Source organism: Rhinatrema bivittatum, chromosome 1, assembly GCF_901001135.1.
Source record: "Rhinatrema bivittatum chromosome 1, aRhiBiv1.1, whole genome shotgun sequence".
Taxonomy (NCBI): Eukaryota; Metazoa; Chordata; class Amphibia; order Gymnophiona; family Rhinatrematidae; genus Rhinatrema; species Rhinatrema bivittatum.
This window is the reverse complement of record NC_042615.1, coordinates 482,218,059-482,233,435: the sequence shown is the minus strand read 5'-3', so window position 1 is coordinate 482,233,435 and position 15,377 is coordinate 482,218,059.

The window sequence follows — 15,377 nt, the reverse complement described above, 5'->3', positions numbered from 1 at the left end:
GCTCTGTTGTACAGCTTGGAGGGGAGACTGAATGGTGCTTGAGAGCCTCCAGGAAGGCAGCGTGCCATGTTACCCCTTATACTGTTTGCAAGGCAGCTGAAAAGAACTTTGTATTGTAAGTTTTTCATGCAATTGTAAAAAATGTCATAAAATTACTAGGAATAACAACATTAAAAACAATAATAAAACAACCTGTTCCTCAGCAGCATACTCAGTAAATTAGTTTTTTAAAAAGTTCTCTTTGTGACTTACCAACATGTCAGTTCCTGCTAGAACCACCTTCTTGTGAATGTAAAAGTGTCCTAAAATTGTTGGGTACAGTAAATAACGTTAGCAAGGTAAACCAAATAAAGACGAATTGGAGATCTGGGCTGAAGTAAGGTGTATCAAGTTTATGCTGGGGCTCAGCCGTTTGCAGACAAACACAAATGCATGGGGATGCTTTGCTAATCCCGGAGACAATAGATGTAGCAGTGACTGCATAGAAAGGGTTGGGTGTTCTTTTTAAGTTGTTTTTATCTTGTACGTTTATAATAAAGGAAACTGCTACACTGTAAGGTGGCGTGAATATAACCTCTGCTAGTATAATCTCCATCATCCCCTTTAAATCTGCCTCGCAGGATGCTGGCAGCAAGCCAGTGGGCCCTTTGGCAATCTTCCTTCTGTTGTTGAACACTTAGAGGTGCGAGGTCGCTCCCTTCTCCAGGGCTCAGGAGACAGAGCTAGTGGGGGAAGTTTTATAGACACAGCACCTATGGCCTGCTCCTGCCCATTTGATGGCTCAGTTCTCACAGATTTGTTCTGAGATGGACCAACATACACAACATATAGTAACATGGTATTGACGTCAGCACAAGACCAAATGGTCCATCTAGTCCGCCCAGCAAGCTTCTTATGGTAGTAACTACCACTCTGTGCAGGTTACTCCCATGTTTCTGTCATGGATGGGGGGGGGGGGGGTAACCTGCACTGGATGGGGGAAGGGGAGATGCAGCCTTTCACCAGCAGGTCAGTCAATTCCTGGCTAATGCTATTGATTAGTGCAGGGGGCGTTGCCAGGTACTTCAAAGATCAGGGCCATGGACACTATAGGTAGGGTGGCCAACGTTTCCATGGACAGTAACCAGACACCTCACCAACACTCCAGGAGAGAGGGGGTGCCAGCATGGCCATTTGGCTAGGGCCTACAATGTTCACGGGGGCCTCCTTTTGTTGGGCAAAATTTTAAGAAAAGCTAAATATATCTATTTCTAATTTCTAATTGAAGAATTTGCTAACAAAAAAGCTCGTAAAGCCTTCTTAAATAAATAAAAACTATTTGGGAAATGTAGAAAATGATTTCTCTCATTAAGTATCACATCAGAACCTTACATAGGGGCCTACTTTTCTTAGCTGGCACGGGCCTAATTCCTGCTCTCTCCAGCCCTGCTCACCAAACTTGAGAACTGGGTGGGGGGAGGTCTAACATCAATGTAACTTTTTTCCTTCTTTTCTTTTCTATAGAAGTATTGCTAGGTACTTAAGACTTCCCACACTCAGATTTTGAGAATTAAGTTCCCCTTCCTTAAAAGGATAATATAAAAACCACAGAACAGTGGGTAACTGAGTTCTTGCAGGCCTGATAATGTTTGTTCACCAACAACATTGCAAGCAAACCACGAGGGGACGCTGATCAGCCTAGACTCAAAAAAAGCCTTCGACAGGGTGGAATGGCTCTATAAGTGGTGGGTGTTAGAGAAATATGGCTTTGGGGAATAATTCCTGGGATGGGTAAGGCTCCTGTGTGTGATGCCTATGGTACATATTTATTCATTTATTTGTTTAAAATATGTATATACCGCTGTTCTAAGTCAATCACAGCGGTTTACAATATGTAAGATAAAATAAAACCAAACAATAGTATAAAACAAGATTAACAAACACATAATAAAAACATCAAATTAAAATGTAAAATAATTAAAATACAAGATTAAAATATAATAAAGTAAAATAGGTTAAAAAAATATATCTGTTATCCTTAATGGGAAGGTGCACTGTAATTAAAAATATTATATAGTTTGCAAATGCTCCCTTTGTGGATGCGCTGAGTGAAAAAGAATTTTCTTCAATTTGTTTTAAATGAGCTACTTGCTAACTTCAAGGAGTACCCCCTAGTCCTTCTATTATTTGAGAGAGTAAATAACCAATTTACATTAACTTGTTCAAGTCTTTTCATGATTTTATAGACTTCTATTATATCTCGCCTCAGTTGTCTCTTCTCCAAACTTTAGCCTTTCCTCATAGGGCAGCCAATCCAAGACCCTTATCATTTTGGTTGCCCTTCTCTGCAGTTTCTCCAGTGCAACTATATCTTTTTTGAGATGTGGCAACCAGAATTGCAGACAGTATTCAAGGTGTGGTCTCACCATGGAGTGATACAGAGGCATTATGACATCCATCGTTTTATTTGCCATTACCTTCTTAATAATTCCTATTCCTAACATTCTGTTTGCTTTATTGATCGCCATAGCACACTGAGCTGACGATCTCAATGATTTTTCCTCTATGATACCTAGATCTCTTTCCTGGGCGGTAACTCCTAAGATAAAAACTAACATTGTGTAACTACAGCAAGGGTTATTTTTCCCTATATGCATCACTTTGCACTTGTTCACGTTAAATTTCATCTGCCATTTGGATGCCCAATCTTCCAGTCTCGCAAGATCCTCCTGCAATTCATCACAATTCGCTTGAGATTTAACCACTCTGCATAATTTTGTGTCATCCGGAGATGGCTAGTCCATATCATCCTGTTAACATTTTGCATCTTCCCAGAAATAAAATACCAACATTGGGAGCATAGGGCTTTTGGTTCCCAGCAATCCAGAAAGCCTGTTGATGGTGGAGAGGACTTCACCATAATGGTGTTGTTTCTCCTTTTTTGTTTTTAGTGGGCAACTTGGATTTCTCGTGGGTAATGGAACTCAATATCGTTTAGGCATGGAAAAAGAAGGCCCTATACTGTTTAGGGCAATTTGTTCATCCAGAACTTAAACAATTGGATTCTTTCCAACAGCGACAGGAGGAGTGATCTATACCCAAGAAGAGTCCTTTTGCCTATTTTCAAACCAGGCATTACTGCTTGTATAGTGGCAAAGGAGATTTACAATCCATTACTTTTACAGAACAAGGTGGGCCTTTTTTGGAAACGATACCAAAATTCAATAAAATAAGTATCTGGATATAAAAAAAGCAACATGAAAGCACTCATCTGAGCAGGTTAGCTGTCCAGTGGGGTGCAGACGTTGATCTTACTCTTGATGTTGATGACATACGGGTGACCTTTTGCAGCACTGTATAGATATTTACAACCTGCAAATCTGAGAAAAACAATTTAAAGTACTGCACAGGATCTACCTAACTAGGAAAAGGGGAGCTCAAAGAAGAGATGGCTGAGGGGGGGATGTAATAGAGGCCTACAAAATCACGAAAGGACTTGAACAGATAAATGTGAATCGGTTATTTACTCTCTCAGATAATAGAAGGATTAGGGGTCATTTCTTGAAATTAGGAAATAGCACATTTTAAAAAATCAGAGAAAATTCTTTTTCACACAATGCAAAATTAAGCTCTGGAATTCATTGCCAGATGTGGTTACGGCAGTTAGCGTAACTGGGTTTAAAAAAGGTTTGGCTAAGTTCCTGGAGGAGAAGTCCATAAACGTCCATTAATCAATAAGGAATAGTAGCTTGGGATCTATTTAATGTTTAGGTACTTGCCAGGTACTTGTGACTTGGATTGACTACTGTTGGTAACAGGTTACTGGGCTTGGTGGACCCTTGGTTTGACCCAGTATGCCACCTTCTTATGTTCTTAAATGCAGCTGTGGGAAACAAATCTGTTTGAAATGTAATTAGAAATGTAGCAACCTCTGTCACATGTTCACTGAATGTTATAAAATGCGAGCATATTGGAGACAAATACAATCTATATTGGAATGTCTATTGGACAGAACGGTTGAGTGGAATGGTAGGATGATTTATTTGCACTGGTTTGTCAGGGCACTAAATCTCCCAGCATGGAGCATGACATTCTTAAGTGTCTCATTCATGTTAGCAAAGGAAGTTATTCTCTCCTGCTGGAATTCTGATGAGTCACCTGCGTTTCTGACATGGAAAACAGAGATGCAGACATACGCGATGATGGGAAAATTAAAGCACAGAGATCTTCAAGGATATAAATATTGTCACAGAGGGAGTATTTCTAGCTGTGGAATTGCATGAGGAATTTACTGTAACTTGGGTCACAATTATCACTTTACATTCAGATAAGCATGTATAGAGTGAATGGAGGATGTTTGTGTGTGTGTGTGTGTATGGGATAAATTAAAAATTGTGAGTTTCAAATCATTCAATGTCTTTATGATTTTATTGTATCATATTTGTCCAAATCATCATATATGATGTGTGCTCTGTTCTACATTGTTTGTTTACTCACAATAATAAAAATATTCTAAAAAAAAAAAATTGTAATGAGAACTTTTATCAAATGAACATCATTGATGAATAAAACACTTGCTTTAGTGTTGATGCTTTTTCACAGTTTTTGAATTAGCACAACAGTTCACGGACTAAAAGTCTGCACAGATTTCTTAATTCAGAGAAATTACAGGCAATCCTAGACAACTAAGAATAGATTCAGACCTTCTTAAAAATCAAAACTCTCACCATGCTACCAAACAGCAGTTGAAGGAGCTGGATAGTTTCTCTTATGTTGAGAGATCAACCTCTGTATTTTTCCGTGTGCAGGTCTAGATGTCTCAGTGGCTTGGTGTAGGGACAGGGATAATGGCCCTGAGGGTGTCGACCATTGGTATCAGCAGGGTCCTTGCTTCCTTTGTTTCACATACTTTTATAGGAAGGGTACAGGCATAGTCAATGCATAGGGATGAGGGCCAAGCACAGCTTTAGATTGGAAGATTCTCTTTTTGTGTAGGGAACTTCATGGTCTAGAAATGACACTGGAGCTAACAATCCGTAAGCAAGCTCTTTGTTTCAGGCAAGGCTTCAGGTAGATAGTCTGGTGCCAGTGCCAAGGATATGTTTTATAACCTAGGCCTATTTTTGCAATGCCTGCAGTTCTCAGTTCTGTCACACATACAGGAATATTCACAACGATTGACTGCTCTTTCTTACATTTTGTTTAGTTCAGAGAGATCAAGCTCCTTTTAAGATATGCTCAGAAAACGGTGTCCTGAATTGTCCCCTCCGCCCCCAGATCTGGTCCCTCCAGAGCAAGGTGTGAGGCACATTAGCAGGGCAGTGATGGGAAGTTTGGACGATCACTGCCTGTGCTCTTACCTCCTTTCTGCAGAAATGGACCTCCGTGATTTCAGTCCAGCATATTTCACAACCACTAAAATTCACTATAAAACTAATTTAATAAAAACCCAAAACAAAATCTTTTGCCATTGGAGCTCGGCAGTGTGATCCCTACAGAAAGAATCTGCCGTGATTAACATTTTATTAGCTAAAGACCTACAGAATAGCCAAAGCAGTAGCAGCAGTAACCTAGTGAGCTGTTTCTGGGAAGGCAGTCAGACTGGCCTTCTAATCTGAGCGGTTAACTATTTAGATTTAAAAAAAAAAAAAAATATAGTAGTGGGACTTTTTATGAGTCCACTGGTGCTGAAAGAGCAACAGGTTTGAGTGGCTCCAAAACACCGGAAATGTCTTTTCTCAAGAAGTGCTTGGAACTCTTGCGGATCACATGAAAGCAGCAGCAATGCAAGCAGCTTTATTTCTCAGAAAATTGAGCTGGCAGTCAAAACAAACAAAACAAAAAAATCATCAGGCTCCTTTTCTGCTGTTCTGGTATTTATTTTGCTGCCCAAGCGATAATTGGGACTGAGAAGCATCTGACAACTCCCCTCCTTCTCCCTCTGCCCAGAGTTACGAATATGCTGGTTTTCATCAGCACTCCCCATGGGCATCACACAGCCACAGAAGACATAAACAAGATGGAATGAGGCAGCAACATTTTATCTTTCAAAAATGTATAAAACTAATAAAAAAAATAGCACACACATAAAATACCTTTGGGGGCAGGGGTGATAAGAGAGAGAGAGCAAGGAATAACAGTGAAACAGGAAGCAACAAACAAGGATACTGCCAAGTGATAATTTACCCACCAGTGCCCTAAAGGAACATCATTTTAAGGTCATTGTGTCCCTCCCATCAAGGACTGGCAGGGGAGGGTGGAGTGAAGGGAAGCATTGACCCCTGGGAGCCAGAGACTTATTGGGTACTTGCCAGGTTCTTATGGCCTGGATTGGCCACTGTTGGAAACAGGATGCTGGGCTTGAACGACCCTTGATCTGACCCAGTATGGCATGTTCTTATGTTCTTACTGTGGAACAGTATCTGAATTCAAGAAAGCATGGAATAAACAGAGAGGATCTGTGACCAAATGGGAGGGCTCATAGAGCTGAGCCGTTGTGTGGACAGGCCTTCCTATTTCTAGGTTTCGCTGAATCCCATGGCTCGCTCCCATCGCACTTGCCTCCCAACAAGCCCCAGCTGGGAACTGTGCAAGAAGAACAGGACATCCCTGCTTACAAAGTGAGAGATGGTATTGCAAACCTTTTTTTGACATTCTTTTGCAGTGCTAGGCATGCATGGCCCTGGTGCCCCTAGACAGAAGGGCCTTCTAGGCACCAAAAACTCCCACCCAGTCAATTATCATGAAAACGATTCACTATAGCATCATTCCGCCTGTGCTGGGAAGGCTCTGACATTGGCCGGAAGCTGAGGCTCCATTCCAGTTTTGGCCACAGAACCTCCCATGCTATCGGAGGGTGTTTGGGAGCTGTCAGTTCCACCTGGCAGCAGCACACCAAGGCAACGCGCCAGGGGGGGTGCGCCTCTGGGACTGGTTTGTTGGGGTTGGCGCTTTTAGAATATTTTGGGTAAGAAGAGGAAAGATATTGTATGCACTCTTCTTCACCCCCTCCCTCCCCGAGTCTGCATTGCCATCCTCCCCTTCCCAACTATTCTGGAGGTTTTTTTTTTTTTTTTACAACGCCAGGTTCTTACAGAGCTGGAGGAACTTCGAGCCTCTGGCCACGTTCATAGCGAGCCTGGTGTCTCTCTTAGCCCTGTGAGGGTCCCTCTGCCTCTGAAGGTTGGATCCTGGACCCAGACTGGGCTGGTTAATGTACCCATACCTTCTTTCCTTCAGGAGGGGACAGTTTCTGTCCAGTGGGGGGCTCTTTGTTCATTTCCACAAGGTCAGGGGGGGATCAGTCGTCCACCACTGCCATTATAACAACAGATGTTTTATGGACTGCTATTACTAACCTGGGAAAAATCTCTTTCTGTTAGAATGGACTCAGCTTGGGGATCCTTTGAGGGTTATCGTCTAAAACTGATGGGCATTATCAGGGTATTAAGGAACAGTGAGAGAAGATGAATGATGTAAAGGATAAATGTTTGAATTTACATGAATGTAATGTTGCTGTAATTAAAGATAATGTGGTGCGTCATCAAAGATTAGAAAATGTCTCTTAAGAAGGCTTAATCACTTAAGAAGGCTTAATTTAAGGTTTCTAAATTTTCCTAAAAATGTCATTTAATCCCCCCAATGGAAATGCTAAAGAAGCTTTTGAAGATTTCCAAAGAGAGGATTCCCCCTTTTTTCTAAAGTTTATTATTTGCCTGATCCTAAAGTTGTTTCCTCTCCTGTTATGGGTAAAGCTTTTTCTTCTTGTGATAATTTGGATCTCACAGGGTTTCTTGAGCGGCCGAATTCTGAAAGTACTGAAAGAGCAACATTTTGTTGCTTACATTTGCTCAGATAAACGATGGACTCCGAGGCTATATTTTTGGCCTGAGATAAATCTTTTTTTAGGCCAGAAGATTTCATTGTTTCTAGATGTAGTTAAAGAAATGCAACAGAGGAGGAAACTGTTTCTTTAAAAAAAACAAAACAAAACAGAGAATTCTAGCTTTGAGTGCAAGGTTCTTGTTTAATTTTTCCTGTAAATATTTGATTCTATTAGAAGTGTGAAGGAGTGGCCCTACTTAACCTGTGCTGGACCAGGCGTCTAGCCTTGTCAACCTTAAATCCTACAAGAAGAGAGAGAGAGAGAGAGCTCTGTGGGCAGGACCCTGCTGGGCTAGGATAAGAGTGTGAGCCCAGCTGGGATCAGGAGGCCCAGGGTCTCCAGGAGAGGAGCTCTGCATTAAGGTGTTGTGAAGTACATTGCCAGAAGAGAACAGGCGGGCTAATATTATGTTTGCTGATTGAATGAAAGAAATAAAGTTTGAGTTGCATGAAGAAAGGCTGGAGTCCTGAGTGTCTGTGTCTCCAGTGTGGGAAAGTTGCTTGGCTATCCCTCAAGGAATCAAGTATGAATTTTTTGATCCAATCCAGTTGGAAGGATTTCTCCAGAACAAGGCCATTTCAGGTAAAACTGTTCCATAAGTATCTGTGCATAGGCCATATAGTATTTGCTTTGGTGATTCTTGGGGTTTTTTTTTCTATACTTATAATAGTTTCCTTTCCATCTCCTCCTATATTGTAGGATAATTAAAAATGATAACAAGTATGTTGCTTTTTTTTTTTTCTTGTTGAATATTTTTTCATATGTATACTGTTCTATTTTCAAGCCTCTTGATTAAATATTTCTGGAAATTAAAAATAAAATAAATGGCATCATTCAATCAATTTTTCTGTTTGGGCAGGAAGTCGGGGGTATATACACAATACAAATCCTGCACCTTGAGTTCTGTAAATGTTCCCAACAATGGTTGCAGAGCAGAACTATTCAAACACTGGTATCACCACAGTAACAGTACCACAGACTGCTTCTGCTACGAGGTACATTGTGAAGCAACACAAGTTCCTGCAAAAAACACACTCAGAACCTACGGAGCAAACTTGCCATACCATAACAATACTAATTGCCAGACTCACACAGAAAGCATTCTACCCATGAAAAGGCAACACCGTAAATGTTACACTGGCCCCTAGCACACCAATACACTTCCTACTAGAAAAACAAAACAAGCTGGACTGTTACAGAGTCTCACATGCTAGGAGAATGCCTCAACTTCTCTCACATTCAGAACACCAAATACAAAATACCTGCCTATAAACTAGAAATGGTAACCAGACAGTAAATTAATAAAGGATACCCATTACCCCTAAAGATATAATATTATACACACATAAGTGGTGAAAATACCCTATATATTATCCTTATAAAATTGTTCTATTTATTTTTTATACAATCTTTAAAACATTTTTTATAATAAAATGGTAATGCTCATATCAAAGCACTGCAATTATGCAGAAAGGAATCGACTCCAATATTCTCGTGTCCTTTAGCCAATCATCGTAATATCATTCATGAACCTTCCTTTAATCTTTTCTATTTTTGTTGTTATTTCTATTTTCCAAACTTATTAATTTCCTTCCTAGAAATGATGACTTTACTGTTTGGAGGTTCGGAGCTGGGGAAGAGTGCTAGACATCACCTCCACGGTGGCACAGGACGGCAAGATAAGCTAGAGCTAGATTTGGGCAGTCCAGTGAGGATGGAGCAAGAAATGATGTGTAGGCAGGGCTGGGGCTCAGGAACAGAGTACAGGCTGGGCTGGAGGGAAGAGTGAACTGGGAACCCAGGAACAGACTGGTAAACAGGTAACCCAGGAACACTGGAACAAAGACTAGGCCATAGACAGACAAGGCAGGACTGGACTGGACAGGACAAAGACAATACAGAACATGGAACAGGAAAGCCCCAAGGGGGCAACACAGAAAGAGGCTTAGAGTCTAGAAGAGACTTAGGGAGGCCTCAGGGCTAGGCCAGATTTCAGAAAGTCAGAGAGGCCTAGTGTCAGGAAGAGACCTAAGGAGGCCTCAGTGCTAGGCCAGAGTTCAAAGATGGCTCAAACAAGGAAATGCCTGAAGGCCCAGAGGCCACAAGGGAAGGACAAGGAAAGCTGTGGACAGAAGGCCCAAAGGCCACAAGACGAAACTAGGTAAAATAGAAATCAGAAAGCCCGGAGGCCATGCAGAGAAGCGAAGAAAGGCCTTAGAAGGTCACAAGGCAGAAGTGGTTAGAGCAAGGAGCAGAGTAAAACTCAATGCCAAAGCACTGAGGCAGAGGCTAGACAGGGTTAAATAATACTGGAGTCTGGGTGTGGTGCAGGCAGATAAGAGAAGCTTGGTCAGCTAGGGAAGTGAGCTTGTAGAGGTCCCCTGGTGGCATGGAGGCTGTAGGACTGGCTGTAGCAAGAAACCAGGGCTGTGCTGGAGAATACAATTCAGAGCCGGGCTCACTGGAGACCTCTGATGGAGGGGACGTCACATCACGGCTGGAAGCATAACATTTACAATGTTCACTACTCTGTAATTAACAAAGCAAACTTTTCAGTTTTCACAATGCTCACTACCCTATAATTAAAAAAAAAACCAGCTTTACTAGAGTAGTGAACATTGTAAAGTTGTCTTGTCATTTGTAGGAAGGATGGGGGTGAGAGTGGGGATACAAGCTGGGAGAGGGGTGGATGGTGGAAAGTAGGTAGATGAAAGACAACAAGAGGGAGATTGAGCACTTGAGAATGAAAGGGGGTGAAATCTGATACAGAGGTAGGGGAGGAAGGGAGAAAGATGAGGAGAAACAGAAAATGGAAAGGAGGCCTTGGAGAAAAGAGAGACTGGAATGCAATTAGAAAACCAAAATGCCAAGAAAACAAAGGCAGCAAAAAATACACTTCTAACCCCATCCAATCTCTGAATCTCTGCTCTCCCACTAGACCCCATTCTCACCCTTATCCCCCAGTCTGTGTTCTCCCGTTTCCCTTCCCCGAGCTTTAACCTTGTTTTTTCTGCCCCTGGGCTGTCTCTCTCTCTCTCACCCCTCCTCCATGTCCCTGGCCCATAGAACCTGACCTTGGATACCCCCTCACCTCCCCACTCCATGTCCAGTGATCCAGTGCTTGTGACCTAGTCCTGGGCATTTTTTTTTTTTGCAGCAGGTACTGCTCCCTCTTTTGCTCTGCTGTGGAGCCTGGTGCAGATCAAACAGCTGACGTATGGACCACACCAGTGTGCCAGGAAGTAACAGGGCAGGAAGGGAGAGAAGGGGGCAGGCCAGGGTCAGAAAACAAAGGTATAAACTCCAGAAGGGGAGAACCAGAGAGCTAGGATTTGAAGCTGACATGCTACTGGCAACCTCCTAGCGGTGCCCCCTGCCAGTCCAGCAACCACACAGTATGCCACTGTCAAACAGGCATGGGAATATGTTGAATAGGAGCAGCATAGTATTCTAATGTTGTCATTTTTTATACTGTTTAGTGCTGTGTCTGTAATATAAACACAAAGGTGTCAACAACCTTGGTGCACCACCTTGTAACACCCAGTGTTTTGTTTGTAGCTTTGTAGTGTTTCAATCACTCGCGAGGTTGGGCCAGTCTTGTAGTTTTCGAAGTGAATAGTTTTGCCATTGTGACAGAGAGAGATTGAGAGAGAGAGGAGAGCTTCCAGAAAATGGTCAAGTTGTGCTAAATGGTTTAAAATTACAATTCTCACCTCCAATAGATGGGCATGCTTGGGCAACAGAGGATTCCTCACTAGCTGAAGGGTCTAGAGGGAAGTGTTTGACCAGACTAAGGGCCTGATTTTCAAAAACATTTACATGCTTAAAAATGGGTTTTACCTGTGGAAGTGGGCTTTTGAAAATTGCTACAATATACCATATACCATTGAATTGTCCTTAGGATTTACCCATGAAAGTACATTTTACATGAGTAAATGGCTTTTGAAAATTACTACAATAGTAGTTACATTTACACATGTAAAACCTTTTGAAAATTACCCCCTTGGCCTACTAGTTACACTTGATCCAGTTGGGAATGCTACAGCAGTAGCTGCCTTCTGGGCCCTGTTAGACCCTCCCCCCTGGGACAGGAGACTCAAACCACCCCCCTTCTTCCTTGTCTTTTATACTGTAGAGCAAAAGTTGAGCCACAGGATTGCATCTTGAGTACCACATTTCTGAGGAGGGAAAAAAAAAAGAACCTACTGTTTTGGTTTTTTTTTTTTGCCTAGTGCACATTTGCTAAGTGTAGGCCGTTCTTGCCTACAAACTCCCGTATCATCACTTTCATTTCCAATGCCAGTAGCAGTAAGCTAATGCTATAAGTAATCTGAGAGAGAATCTAGCCAAGAAGGCGTGGTTACAGCAGGAGGCCAGGGTTCACATCCCACTTCTCTCTCTCACTGACACTGCCGAGCGCACTGTATAACCCGCAGTCGGACGTGGGATAAATAGGCGCTAATCCACCCCTTAATACAATAGGGGGATTAGCGCCTATTTAACACGTCCGACGCGGAGTGAATGAGAGAGCGCTCATCACGTGCAAATGCATGTAAGTAGGCCTATTACTCATTCACTCCGCATGCAAAAAGATAAATGTGTGCAAGTGACCCTAGCGCCTCCTTCCTAGCGCGCCCCCCTTATGGGCGCCATGCGTGCATTAAGAAAGCGGGTGCTGAAAAGTCAGCACCCGCTTTCTGCGAACATTATTGCATTGGCCCCCTTACGAACTTCATCAAGTCACTTCACTCTCTGTTGCCTCAGGTACCCACTTAGTGCCAGCTCCTTGTGGCAGGCACTTATAAGACCTGAATAGTTATCACCATATAATGCTGCATATGTCCAGTAGCAGGATAAATAGTAATGGTTTACAAAAAATACTTATGCTATACCTTGGATTTAAGAGAAGACTTGAAGCCTGGCCCTGCATCTCCATTTCGGTCACAGGGATTCACATTGAGGGTGTCTCACCTGACTGAACTTAACCAGCTTTTCTTGGTCACCAAAACTGTTGCTACAATATGTCAGTGAAAACATTGGATTAGGCTTGTAAAAAGTATTCTCTATAAACAAATGTGGTAATCTTATTTCACCGAGATACATAACAAAAAAAGAAAGAGTCAACTATCAGGTATTCTTTTATTTAACTTGACTAAAATGTATTTTGTATGGAAAGGGTCCTAAACTAGTTCACCGTATGTAAGGAACCTGCTTGCCTTTGGCAGATCACATGAACTTTCCCTGCATGTAACTGCAGTGGCTTAACACCAATTCTGACCTTGGAGTGGACTGCTTTTAGAGCTTGCCACGATTGCTGAAATTAGTGACACACACACACACCACAGAAGTGCTTTTGCCAGCTAAGTGTAAAAGGCTGTATCAAATCAGCTCGATACTGGGTGGGTATGGAGGAGAAATGTAAAGAATGCATGCTAATTTCTGAAACCATTTGTCAGACTTCCAGATGGTGTTAGTTTGTGGTGGATGGCTCTGCCTCACCAGTCTGTGTGGCAGTTTAGCTGTCTTCCTTTAGGTGCAGAGCAGCAGTAGGATCACAGAACTCATGAGGGCTCCTTTTCCTAGTCTGCCCTTGGTCTCCTAGCAGTTGAGAACTATTCTCAGCAGTTCCCCGTGGAGGCTGTTTTTTCAGAGCAAGTCCCTGCTATCCAGAGTGCTGGCTGATGGAGCCCACCCTTTGGGAAAAGGACACAGCTGCCACACCAGTGCTGGCCTGCCTCTTCTGCTAAGGCCAGGTCTCACTGACCTTTCAGTAGTACAGAGGGAAAGCCTTTGGTCTGTAACTCTGCCAGGCCTCCTTTGCTGTAGTAGTGCTCGGGAGCCCTGCGCACTGCCACGTGGACAGTTTTCCTAACATTCTCATAGGCTGCTGGAACCCTGCCGCTGTGTGGCCAACCTGAGGCAAATAGAATTTTTGAGGGGGCAAAAGACATATGTACTTTTCTTCAAATTGCTCAAAGACTTACTTCAGATTATTTTTGTTGCCTGAAAAGTCTGTTTTCTTGGTTTTTAATTTTCCTTTATTTTTGCTTTCTGCTTTGTCTTCCTTTTTAAAATTCTTGTTGCTGAAACTTTGAAGAAGAATCTGTTGCAGCTGGTACTTTCTGAATAGCTGTGGTGCCAAAGGACCAGGAGCTCAGGGATAGCAGTTCCTAGAGCAGCTTTAATTTTTTAAACTGATTCCCAAAATGAAAATGAAAGCAAGGCATGGCTATTTCCTAAACAGAGGAAGGACTGACTGAAGGCCCTACCTTCCCCTCTGCTGATTCGCTTTATCTTGTTGTTCTTATCTACTTTGTTAGGTTGACTCTATTGTTCATAAATTGACTTAAAGTGTGCAAGATTGGGTACAAGTCACTATGGTTGAGGAGTGATCTTCAAGGTTCAGACTTTGTGGACATGTGCGAAAGCTTCACTTCATATGAATGCTGTGGTAATGAGCAGTATGCAATACCTCTCTACATTTTAAGACACAGCTGGAGGGGAAGACTATATATATATATATATATATATATATATATATATATATATATATACATATATACACACACACATATATATATATATATACACACACACACACTGACAATTTCATGTTGATATATATCAACAAACAGGAAGTACAAGAAGTCAGAAGATGCTACATGAGCCATAACAGCTCTCGTTCGGGGAAGAGCAGCATTTGTCCAGTAGTGCAGTTGTGTCTATACCTGCGAATGGCAATGTGTTAGCAGATATACTAAGCAGACAGATGTCGTACGCACAGGACTGGAATTGAACTTTGCAATTCTTGCACTGAGTTTATATCCAGTTGGGGTGCCCCAAGCAGGTATGACCTAATTATTAAGATTATTAGTTAACAATTGGTTATGGGCAATGTACTTCACTTTGAGTGAAAGGAAAGGCAAGCTCAAAATTGATAAATATAAATACATTGGAAGTTAGACTATTTTTACAAAAGGACATGGATTTCCCCACCCACACACATTCTCCCAGCAATGGGAGGCCAGAGTTCTGCACATATTTCCCAGAGTTTTGGAGAAGATTCAGATTGCAAGGGCAGAAGTGATTCTGCTTGCTGTGTTCTGGCCCACGCTTTTCTGGCTTCTGAAGTTCATTACAAGGAGTCTGTTGCCTCTGTCTTAAGACTGCTCAAACGAGGTCTGGTATACTTTCAAAATCCAGAGCAGCTGAAAGTTGGAACATCTTCGATCTTCAAACATAAGCTCGCACCCAGTAGGTTGCCCAAGGATGTAGAAGGTACATAAATAAAAGAATAGGCTCACCATAGACAATGACAGTGAATCACATGCTGATTAAAGAATGGGTTACTGGCAGTCACTAGGATTTTTCTCTCTTACCCTTGTCTTTGAAGGATAGCTTTATTTACGTTTTTAAGATGTGCGAAGCCCGAACCTATTAGTTTTGGCCTGCCATGGGAAATTTCATTTTTCCCCACGGTTTGGGTTTTTTTTTCTTTGGGGAACCCGAAAAA